Source organism: Ammospiza caudacuta, chromosome 5 (assembly GCF_027887145.1).
Source record: "Ammospiza caudacuta isolate bAmmCau1 chromosome 5, bAmmCau1.pri, whole genome shotgun sequence".
Lineage (NCBI taxonomy): Eukaryota > Metazoa > Chordata > Aves > Passeriformes > Passerellidae > Ammospiza > Ammospiza caudacuta.
Window position 1 is genome coordinate 66,209,112 of NC_080597.1, and position 12,451 is coordinate 66,221,562.

The window sequence follows — 12,451 nt, forward strand, 5'->3', positions numbered from 1 at the left end:
ACATTTTGGTTGAACTTCTTTATTGTTCCAACAGTTGTACCAGCCAACAACTGTAGCACATCTTGTGTGACATCACTGACAGAGGAAGTGAGGGCATTCTTTTTTCCTTAACAAAACACACACACAAAAAAAGCTTTCTGAGCTTTTTTTCTTGGGAATCCTGGAAAAGTTGGTCTAGAAGAAATGAAAGGAGTTTGTATCCTGCCATATAAGAACAGTTAGTATACTGAAATGTTTGCATAACTCTTCTTACTGGGATAGCAATTCCACAACCTCCAAAGGCATCCTGTTCCAAAGGTAAGTTATATATCAGGAACACAGGAGCACAGAACAGTACATGAAAGTACAAACCAAAATAAGATATTGTAGCATCCTCTGGACATAAAGCTGACTACCTTTTTCAGAAACAGAGATCCCTAAAAGATTCTGGTCTTAAAAATGAAACTGTTGCAAATATTAATTCAACAATTTTGAAAATCAATCTGCATTCATTTATAACCAAACTGCCACATATATATTCATGTACATAGATACTTATTTTATTATCACTAACGCTGAATGCTTAAAAAATATTATACTGCCAACAGAATTTCATCTTGTGTTTAAAAGGCACCAGACAGAGAAAACAAGTATTTCAGTTGACATAAATAGAGTAGAAACCTTGGTACTAAGTGATGGAGGACACTCACAGAGGGATGGGTATTCCCATTATGCACAGGTATTGATTTCTGTGCAGCTAAAGACTATGACACAATGTACGGGGAGTGGTGCTGAGATTCTAAAAGGAAATTTGACTCTGGAATTCCTTATCTCAGATTCTTTTTTCTTTTTAAATTCCTATTTTAAATTAACGTTTTGGAGACAATGAGTACTGAACTAGACAGAATAGAACTGATGCAGATCACATTGAACAGTAATTACACTGGTCATAAAAAAGTACTCCTGGAGGACTTGAGCTTTTTTTTATTTTTTCACTGACAGTATGAATAGACAATTATTAACTTGCTCAAAGGGGCAAATAGGAAAGTAAAGCCTGAGTGACAAAAGGGAGGCTAAAGGGTTAAAATGCCACATTAACCTCTGCTTGTTACTTCTCCTTTAAATGCATCTGTAGTAGCTGATCCTTCCTTGAATGAACCTGTTTAGACTGCTAGGATCTTCATGTCACATTGTCCCCAGGGGATGTTCCTGCTCAGCCCATTCCAATCCTGCAGTGAAGGATACAATCCTCTGCAGGCAGATAAGGAAACTCCACATTACCTATTTTTTTTAACAGAAGGCCTAATGTTGATATTCAATTTTTCCTATTATTCTTAGAATATTGTTAGCTTTGAAATCTTCCTAAGTCCACATTCTGAACTACTTTTGTCAGGGTTATTTTGTTACTGTCTTTTCATAGGAATTAAGACAGCATAAGGTATTCCAGCTGGTTTCAGAATTACAGAATGGTTGATGTTGGAAGGGAACTTTGGAGATTGTCTAGCCCAACCCCTCTGCTCAAGGCAGGGTCAGCCAGATCAGATTGTTCAGGACCATCTTCAGTCAGCACTTGAATATGTCCAAGGATGGAGACTCCACAACCTTACTGGGTAACTCAGCCTGTGCCCTTTTGCCTCCTGCCCTGTCTCCAGACACCACTGCAGAGAGCCTGGTTCTGTCCTTGCACCTCCCTTCATGTGTTTATCTAGATTGATAACATCTCCCTTGAACCTTCATTTCTTCAGGCTAAACCATCCCAGGTTCAGGTGCCAGGTCTCTCATCCTTTCCTCCTAGGAGGGATGCTCCATCCCTTAATCATCCTAGTGGCCATTCACTGGACTCTCTTCCTCCCCTGTACTGGGAGCCCTGGATGCAGCACTCCAGCTGTGCCTCACCTGTGCTGAGCAGAGGGGCAGGAGCATTTCCTTGATGTGCTGGTGATGCTCTGCCAGGGGCAGCCCAGGAGGCTGCTGACCTCTGTATTGCAGGGACACATCACTGGCATGTCGAGGCTCTAAGCATTAGAAAGCTCAGTTGATGCTCTTCCCAGACCTTCTCAGAACTCGAGTGAAATGAGGTGAATCACCCTACAACAGCTCTCACAAAATCCTGTGTATCTTGGGACAAGACTGTGTAGTGTAATCCATAAATATTCAAAAAGAAATCAGCTGATGCACAAATCCTGTACTGTCCCTACAGAAAGTTTCATTGCCAACTCATGCATGATAAGCAAGGCAAAAATCTGCTGTGAAAAATGATGCTCTTACCAAACACTGTGATACAGGATGAATATAAAATATTAGCTTAAGTACTATCAGTACATTTTATTTTCATGTAACCTTGCACAGTTTTCTTCTGCTAATTAACTTCATGTTCCTTTCATATCTGTCCATCTAAAATTATATTTCTTCAAAGAAAACTCAGAGAGGTACCAGTAAGATCTGCACATAAAAGTACACACAAACACACACACCTCCCCATAGACATAAACACACAGGTATGCACAGGCTCCCCTTCCAAAGTCCATTAGTAAATGCATTTTTTTCAGAGTATGAAATAAATAAATAAATAAGCAGATATTTTTTCCAATTTTGAAAGTGGGCATTTTTATGTAAGTATATACACTACAAGTATATAGATGAGGATAACATATTTAGTTTTACATATTGTTAAAAATCTGAAATAATTGAGGATTCACTATTAATCTATTGGCCTATTTTTTCCTAAAATAATACCTAATCGTACTTATGAACTGGCACAACTACTGAGAAGAGAAAAGAAAAAATCCATTTACTGTGTGTAAAAATCTGTAAAAATTTTATGTATTTGACATACTAAGGAGAATCCACTTTTGAATGCATGGCTTGAATGACTGATTATTTAACATCATAAGATATCCATGGGTTCAGAAGAAAGAAAAACAAGATTACCTTTGTGTGCCATAATACACTCCATGTAAGGTTATGCTCTGATTTTACTATTCCATTTAAGATTTGGTCTATAAGCTATGTTTAATTAAAATTCTGTGTTGACCAGTAAAACAGAATTGCTAGAGCACAAACCCCAGGCCCCTGCCTGTTGAGAATGACAGATAAGATTAGTGGAGTGCAGTTTACTACAGAGCTTCTCTAAGAAGAATCTTCTGCTACATTAGCTTTCAGGAGCACTGTGATTATTTTTCATTAGATTAAATTGTGGCATCTATTCCATTTTTCACTCTTGAAATGAAAGATTAAAGGACAGAAATACTTTACTGCTTTATAAAACAGGAAGCTTAGCATTTGCCAGATTAGGGGTGAGGGCACTACAGTTTCTCCTTTTGATTTCACTGTACCCAGGGATGATCATTAGGGATGAAAGTGTGCATTAAATATTTGTAAAAGAGAATTGTTGTACAAGACTAGTGAAGGAGATTGCTAATGGATGTGAATAGGGAAAGGAGCTATATCTTTCAGCTAATATTCATTTGGTAGCATCAGCATGCTCATTTGTGTGCAATTTTTGTAAGCACTGGTTCATGGATACTGTGCACAGACATCTTCATCTTTAGGAACTCAACACTTCTACCACTCTTGTCCTCCAAGTCTGTAGACTGCTGAAGGCTTTCTCTCTAGAGAAAGAAAAAAAAATTTAAAAATACCTTTCATTTTTAAATCTTAAATATCTAATATCCTCCTATCATCCAGTGCAAGGCCTGTTCAGGAATATTTATAAAATCACCTTTTAAAAATCAGTAATAGTTTGTGCAGTGGTTGGCAATGCTGACACCATGAGTGGATGTAAGGGTGCTAGATAGTCTCTATAATGTATTTATATCCTCCAGTTTTTGCAATGCATGCTTTATTCCTTACAAGACAAGCAGCATCTAGCCAATACCAGTCATCCAAAACAACCTTTGCTCAGTAACCATCTGGGTGAGCTTTTAATTCAGAATTGCCTTTCTAAAAGTTAAATGCTGAGTGGTAATGAAAGTCAGAAGAAAAGAAAGCAAGAAAGCAAGAAAAAAAGGAAAGAAAAAAAGAAAGAAAGGAAAAAAGAGAAAGAAGGAAAAAAGGAAAGACTAATATGCATTTGAGCAAGTTGCTTTAATAATCAATTGTAGTGTCTTCTCATCACAGACTGCTTATGCTAATGGTGCAGATGCTCTTATTCTGCCTTCTGAAAGCTGTTGCATTTCAGAACGATTTTTAATGGTGCCACTTAACATTCTCTAGGGATGGAGGAAAGAGTACATTCTGGATCTCAGTGTGCCAAGATGAAAAAGCACACCACCAAGCCCAGAGATTAATTTTTCTGAAGTTTATCATTCACTGAGTTTAAGAGAGTGATAAAACTTCTCAAGGTTTCAGAACAACAGACAGCAATGTGTCACTACCCACCCCACTGACATGCTGGAAAGGAAGATGAGAGCATATTTCCTGTTTCAGCCGCAAATCAAAATATTTGTTTAGTTCAAAGGAATATAGCATGAGAGAGAAAAAAATAATATAATGCCTGCTTTTATTGAAAATACTGTCAATGAGCATGTGGAAACTGGGGAGGTCAACACAAGTTTGATTCACCTGCCTTGTTAACACCCAGGCACAGGCCAGGAATTGTTTTCTAACCTATATAGGAGATTTTTCAGAAAAAAAATACTGTATCTTCCCACTCAAAAGCCTGTGATTTTTTAATCTCTTGCTTTCTCTCTTATCTTTTCTTTCTCCCTGTTTCAAATTCAGTTTTGCCTTTTCAAGTCAGTTACCTACTGGAAAGGGTATCAAAAGAATTGGATTACAAGTTAAAAGCAGTGCAGCCCCACAGTCCAATGCAGTGTCACAGTCCTCCAGTTCCTCTAAGAGATACAGTCCTTGCAAATATTTATCTCTACGTCTAAACCAGTGTTCCTCACTGCATAGCTTACACAATAAAACATGGCTTCTAATAGCCCAAGGCACAGCACACAGGTTCCCAGGGGGTGGATGCTGCTCCAGATGCTGTGCTGCTCCCTCAGGAGCTCAGGGTTGGAGATACTTGGTTTGGATGCTTTTGTTTGTGCAAGTCCACATTGTCCAGATGACACATGAAACACATTGTGGCTGTGCTGCTGCTCCTGAAACCTCTGATACAGGCTGTCATGAGGAGAGAGAGGATAACACTACCCAGTGAAAATTAGGACTCAACCTATTACCCCCATACCTATGTGAATTTTTCTAGGTCACCTCTCTGCATTCCATCTGGAGCTCAAAAACTGAACCAGATCAACAGGTACATGCTACAGCAACACTGAGTGGGTGGGGAGATAAAAAAAATTGGATAAAAATGACACTTGAATTGTTCACTCTCTCAGTGAAAATAACAACAAAGGTAGGACTGACAATTCCACCTCCACAAAAAACCCCCAAATTGACTATTCCTTTCATGGAAGATCTGTAAAACCTAGTGAATGTACTACCTCCAAGTCAAGCCATGAAAGTTCAATTTCAGTGAAACTCGTGTCCTCCAACTGCCATTCTCATAACAGCAAATTTCACGGAATCGTGACTGTTTATGTTCTGTCTGCAATCAAAAAACATTTATGTGCAATTCGTTCTCACAAATAAAATGTCATTATGCAAAATTTCTCCTTGTAGAATGGAAATAAATGTGTAAGTAATATATCTGATAAATGCATCTTCTTCCTTCTGTGCAGCTTATTGTGATATGCTGCATCCTTAATTATGTAGAAAATAGATTACTTAGTATTATTATAAATTCAATATTATTTTTTCCCAGCATTGTTACCAAGTGAAATACTGGCAGCAGTTGGGATATTTTTTAACATTAGGTATACTTTATTCCTCTGACATGGAGAACTGTGCAGTGCTAATTAAGATTTGCATTAATACAGTGACAAAGTGTTAACTGAATTATTGTTATTTTTATTTTGCTTTTGGTTTTTTTTATTTGCTTGCTTGTTTTTTTTTTTAATCTATAAAAGGCTTGTTAGCTTTTCAGTCAAATAAAAATTAAAACCCCCAATCAAGTAGAAATAAATAAGGGGGAAATAACTCACATGTTGTGAACTTTGCTGATTACTGTAGGCAGTGCCTGAGATGGTTTCCTTAATAAAGGTTTAATAAGGAACTCAGTGCTCAAGAGGTAAGTGGGCAATAAGCTGTTTAAAAGAGCTTTCCATGGGCCTTTTTAAGAGAAAACCAAGAGTTTCTGTTCAAAGATTTCAAACAAAATGCAAAATCATGATTTCCATGTATTTATAAAGAACAGATTTAAGGAAAGCAGAAGTATTGGAAAAAGATTTTTAAAACGTTACAATTTTTTTCATCAAATCTTGTTATCCTTTTATCTTGTTCTTGTCCTTACTCCTGCATTAGTTGTGCCATGTGCCTGGTTCATATTACAGAACTTCTGTGGAAAGAGAAGCTTAAACCAGCTCCCTGTTGATCTCAAGGTTCCCACTAAAGTGACCACCTTGTTGCTGGGGAAACAGAGATATCTCACATTTTAACTACAAGTTCTTGCTCAGAGGGCTGGATAAGAATGTACCCAGGCTTCCTTAGAATACTAAAACAGCAGAGTGTGCCTTAACTTCCAAGAGGAGCATGGTAAAATTTCTGTGTTGAATTACACACCATCTCATTTTTAATATAACAAAGGGTACACATAAGCAGAGTCACTGCAACACCCTCACAGCTCAGAGCTCTAAACTAGCTAACATGGGCACTGCTAGGAGTGAAGTCCCTTCAGGATGAAGGACATTTCTGTAGATGCTGACTTGCCAGAGGATCCTGACCTGTGCCCTGTTGGGCTCCATGCCCACAAGCCCAGGTGGCCCTTCCAGCTGGTTCAAGGTTGTGAGAAACAACTGCTCACTTTGAAAACTTAAAAAGGTTTATTAAACCTTGACAAAAATACAACAAAAGGACTAAATAAGAAAAAATTCACAGCACTGGGAACTGCTCTCATAGACACCACATAACCAGTTCATCTTCAAGATGGATACTCAGTGTTTTATACCCTTGGGGGTTGCATCAGCCAGCCCTGGCCCCTCCCAAAGTCTGTCAGTCAGCTCTTCTTTGCCATTCATCGATGGAGACTGCTTTCTTGTAACTGGATTGGAGGCCAGGTGTTGCCATGCCACACCCCTAAGCACCCCCAAGCTTTTCCATTCCCACCTGCCCCATGCAAGGGACACCTGTGCAGCTTCTTTGTACCTGTTCTAGACAACCCTGGGTGTCTGATGGCAACAATACAGGGGAGAAAGGGAACTGTGGGGAGAGCAGAGGACATCTAAACTACAACAACATAACTATACATCACTAAAGCTTTTCTTAATATTCACACAATAGTTATCCCTTAATTGTGAGAGCCAATCATCTCATTACCTATCTATAACAAGGTTCATCCTGGCCATGTTGAAGGCCAGGCTGAATGGGGCTTGGGGCAACCTGGCCTAGAGCAAAGCACCCCTGTAGCAGGGGGGCTGTAATGAGATGATCTGGCACTGGCCCTCTCGTTTTCCCTGCAGAACAGGAGCCCTGAGTACATCACCTGCACACTGCATTATCAGTTTGTATTCCTGAAGTTCAGCAGATTTGCTTCATGCCACGTAGAGCTGCAACGCGGAAGATTCTGCCTTTGAAACTGATTTTATTAACACAGCTGTTTTGTGCTATATTCTTTAAACTTTGAAAAAAAACAAACTGAAAAGAAACACTCTGTTTGATCTTTTGGCTGTTCAAATCTTTCAGTGCTTGTATCTCATTACTGACTGTATCAATTCAGCCTTGTTGCAAACCAATGTTTTCTATCTAACAAATGCATGATGTCATGAAGTTAGGCTTCTTCTATTTGCTTTCCAGTCTCTTACTTTATTTATATTCATTGTTTTTTTTGTTATATGTTTAACTGCATATCCTGTGAATTTGTGGAGTTTCTGAATTTACTGTCATTAAAAAACCTTAACCCTCAAATTTGGCTACTAACCTGAAAAGATCCATATAAAAAAGTATGTAGCTACTAAAAGCACAGGCCAAATTTTATGGGAGGCTGCCAGGTATTTTGTCTCTCAAATTCAACAATTTTAGTTATCTCTTCACCTCTTAACCGCTAGTCTTACAAATTAAAATATTTATTATTCTGTGATAAACCCAAATGACACATTTCAGTGCTATTTTTGATGCCTTTATTAAGGGGAAAACAGAAATACTCTCAGCCTTTTCTCACAGGGTAAGTGCCCGTGCCCTTGCCTGTCTAGGTTGCTCTCTGTTGAACTCCTGTGTATCATGGGGCCCAAAACTGGGTTCAGTATTACAGATGCAATCTAACAAGTCAGCTCCCAGCCTGTTGCAAGATTTTGTTTCTGCCCAAGTGTAGAACTCTTCATGTGTCCTTGCTGAAATTCACAGGGGGCCAGTCCAGCAGCCTGGCCAGGCCCCAGTGCAGCCGTGCCCATGACGGGTCCCATGGGTTCACCTGCAAAGCTGACTTGGTTGCCTCCTCCAGACCGTACCTAGACTCTCCATCAGCCAGATGCTCAGGAGAGCTCCATACAGCCATGCTGCTCCTGTGCATGGAGGAAGCCACTTTTCCCTCATCTTCTCTGACCCTCTTTCCTAGTCGAACGTTATTTTGCCTTGTTTCTAAAGGATTTTTAAAATAACAACGCTGAACTTTAATAAAAATTTCAATCAATATTAAAAAACATTTGTTTCATGACTGCCTTTTTCTCACTGGGCCTTGGGAATATCAAGTCAATGTTTCAAAATAAATCACATAGAATAATGCTGTCTGGTTTTCTGGTGGCTTTTTCTGCCTTGTTATTACAACAAATGGCAATTACTTGATTTTATTTGACAGGCCAGTGATGGAAATGGATAGATGTATTATAAAAGGAGACAGAAAAATATAGCACCTGTAGTGATAATGTAAAAAAAAAAAAAAAGCCAAGTACTACTTTGAATGCTTACAATGAACTGATTATCTGTGGGTGGTCTACAAATAGAAAGCTATCCTGCCCAGACTGTAAAGTTTCAAAGGCACTTTACTTATTTGTGATGAGCTGCAACTGCCTCAGAATCACCAGATGACCTTGGATGGAAATCTGAGAGCAGGTTAAATAAACTAGAGCTGTGATCCAGTACAAGGCATCCTACATTTCTGTGTTTTATAAAGTGGCCAGTGAAGTTCTATACAATCAGTTTGCAGAATCCTCCTCAAGGTACTTTCTATATGATCTGTTTCCATGACTACCATGCTTTTTAATAACATGTTTTTACAGTTCTGAACTTGGCTGCATATTCATAATGCAGATACAGTAGTTGTTTAAATAGTATTTTATGAAATAGATAAATCAATACAATTGATGAGAGAGATTACATTGCACTGGGGAAAATTCATGTTAACACTGCACCTGCTGAAGCAGCAATTCTTCATTTATACTACTGAAATAAGATTAGAGGTTGGTTTTTTCTTCTCAGTGGCTTCATTGCCTTGCTGAAGGTGAGAAGTTTAAAAGCCCATTTTTTATTACTTTTTGCTTTGCTGTACAATCAATAAAAATCTGCTTTGGTTGCACGGAACTGCTTTCTGAAACCTCTTGTTAAACTTATTCATCGTTATGCATTAGTGATATTTATGGGGACACCCACTCCATACTTTAAACATTTTGTTAAAAAAAATCCCTTGGCATTTGAGTGACAAGAAAATATATACGAATTCACAAGCTTATTTTTCTTTATTTGAATTGTAATGCTGTCTGCCAAAACTCACTCTCAGTATGGTTCTGTGACAGCATCAGGAAGGATCTTTGCATGAGAAAGAGGTGTGTGGTCCTTTGTTAATGTACCAGACACAATGTGCTTGCATTCATAAGGGCACTTTGCAATTTCAGTGTTGAATTAATACATCTATTTGTATCAATGACAAACTAATCAGGTTTCTAAGTCACTTTGCCTTCAACAGATAATAATATGAGATAATAATACAATAAAGATCTACCCATGCCTTCTTCATGTTTCAATATTCATTAATATTGGCATATCCTAACATGGAAGAAAAGATATAGGAAGAAAGAAAAATAAAATGAAGGCAAAGGGAATGCCAAATATGCGTGTCATCACTTTTTCTGACATTTCAGCACATAAAAAATAAAAATCATTACTATGAAAGAAGATGAAAGAAGATGAAAGAACTGCTTTGCCTTCCTTTTATTTTTCTCTCTTCCTTCTTGGTATAAAACCCCCCTAAGAGTGAATAGAGTAGCAACCTAAACACTAGAGAGGGGACTGAGAGGATCCTGTGTTAGTGGGATGGAGATGGAAATGGGACAGAGAGATGGAAAAAACAGTTATTGGAAGAAGAGAGTGTCTGCTCACTTTTTTCATGCATTGCATCACTAGACTGTTTGCATGTCAGGGGACTTTCAGGCTACTCAGTCATGGCTGCCTTTATCATAAACATCAGCCCAGAGAGATTGGGCATCTGACTTTCATGATACTGATACATGCAATTTTGGAATCAGCAACTGATCTACTTAATTCCAACAGAAAGTAACATTTTCCTCAGTGTATGCCCTTGCATGGTTATTATATAAATTGGTTATTTAAATTAAATTAATTAATTTTAATCACATTTGTGCTTAATGGTTGAAGTTTCCAATTTGAAGCTGTACCAACTCAGTGGCAGAATAAACAAATTTAAATTTGATTTCCTCATTTTCTGTCAGTCTTTTAATTTCTGCTCTTTAGTGTACTCCAGTCCCTTCAGCTTCTTAAATATCAAGGTCACTACAAGTTCTTTAAATAAAAGAGACTTCCAGACTGCTTCTGCCACAACTATCACAGAAGCTGTATGGTCTGCCACAAAGTTCCTACAGAATATAGGAACACAAAACACAAACATTAAAAAAATAGTTATTTTTTGCCTTTCCAATTCCTCTGTAAACCAGCCTAGAAGTAATCAAATAAAGGCATACAAAGACAGATCTTTTACAGACTAACGTAGTGGACACTTGATTGAAATTTTTTGAGGGTTTCTCCCTATGGCCCAGGAGAAAACTTCAGAGTGATTAGGCTGGGTCCCCTCAATGTCAACACATTCAGAAAGCCCAGTAAGAAAGGCAGCAGCATGATCTTACTGACTACAGCCTCAGTTATTTACAAAAATACATGGATTAGGGCCCAAAAGATAATATAAAAACTGCTGTTCAACCAAGGCTGTCCCTAAAGCACTACAAAAGAGTCTGAATACATCAGACAAATAAACTGCAGAAACTGCAAGCAGAAGAAATGATAAGATTGATTTTGTTGTCATTGTCTGTAACAATGAATAGCTGTATAATAACCAGGGAAGAGCAAATAAGTACAGGACAGATCAACTTTTTGTGTCTGATTATGTTTCTTTTCAGTCATCTGCAGTCTTCATGAAACTTAATAAACTGTACTGACCATCTGCAGACAGAACTCAGAGGATGAAAATTTATTGAGACTTTTATATTGGACAGGTGTAGAGACTATTGTCTTAAAGGCAAGCAGAGTTGGAAGGGATTTTACACCTCTCTTGATAGGCACTCTAGTGATACATAAAGTAATGGTGAAATTATCAGCCACAGCTTTCACATGAAGGAGAATGGGAAAAAATTAAGTTTCTTTGTAATTTATGATATAATCTACTGGGTGTACTTTCCAAGAGCTGGTTATGTTTTTCCTTAGCAACCTTTAATTATTTTGAGCAAAATGTTATATACCTACTGAATATGTGTGTTCAGTTCCTAAGTTTGCCTTTTGGGCTGAGCTACAGTGAAGACTTGTGGATTTAAACTAGTGATTACTTTCTTCCTCAAACTGTACTTAGGTGCCTGCATTTCACAGGTTCACATCTGGTTCACTGCTCTGTGCTCACAGAAAAGATGATTTCTGTACTATGGGAAAAAAAAAATAAGCCTCCAATCTTTTATCAGAAGCCTTAAAATGCAGGGAACTGAATGTTACATGTATTTTAGGTGCATATTTGTCTCTGCTCCACTGACAAAAATAGTTGTGCAAATGCCATGTTTGTAAACTGCTTGGGTTGGAACACTTCTAACACCTGTGGCAATGGCAGGCTCTGCCAGCCTTTTAGTACACAGTGAAATGATAAAAATGTATTAGCTTTCCACTTTTCAGTTGCAGTGCTAATTACACAAAGCAGCTGGTGCTGCAGGAAAATCTCTACTGTTTAACTGTAAAGGAGTTTAAGTGGAAGGAGGGGACCTGGTGCTGCTTCACAACTGTCTCATTTTTGTCTTTAATCTCTTTTTCCCTTTCAGCATTTTAGAATGACTAGATGATGAGAAAGGATTAAGGGACAGGAAGACTGGTGGAAATATTGAGAGAAAGCAATGGTGTGCCTGTGAGGGGAGAAGACATGGCATGATAGCTGGGAAAGTCTTGCTTGGACTGGCCCAGAATTGCTCATTTCCCTCCATATATTATGTCTCTCCTTGAATTGTCA

At 38.2% G+C, this 12,451-nt stretch overlaps 1 protein-coding gene across 2 annotated transcripts in view; it reads right to left on the minus strand.

Annotated features, from left to right (window-relative positions):
• Window positions 1-12,451, minus strand: part of MAGI2 (membrane associated guanylate kinase, WW and PDZ domain containing 2) — a 704,016-nt gene that overhangs the window by 158,644 nt on the left and 532,921 nt on the right. The window lies entirely within an intron of this gene.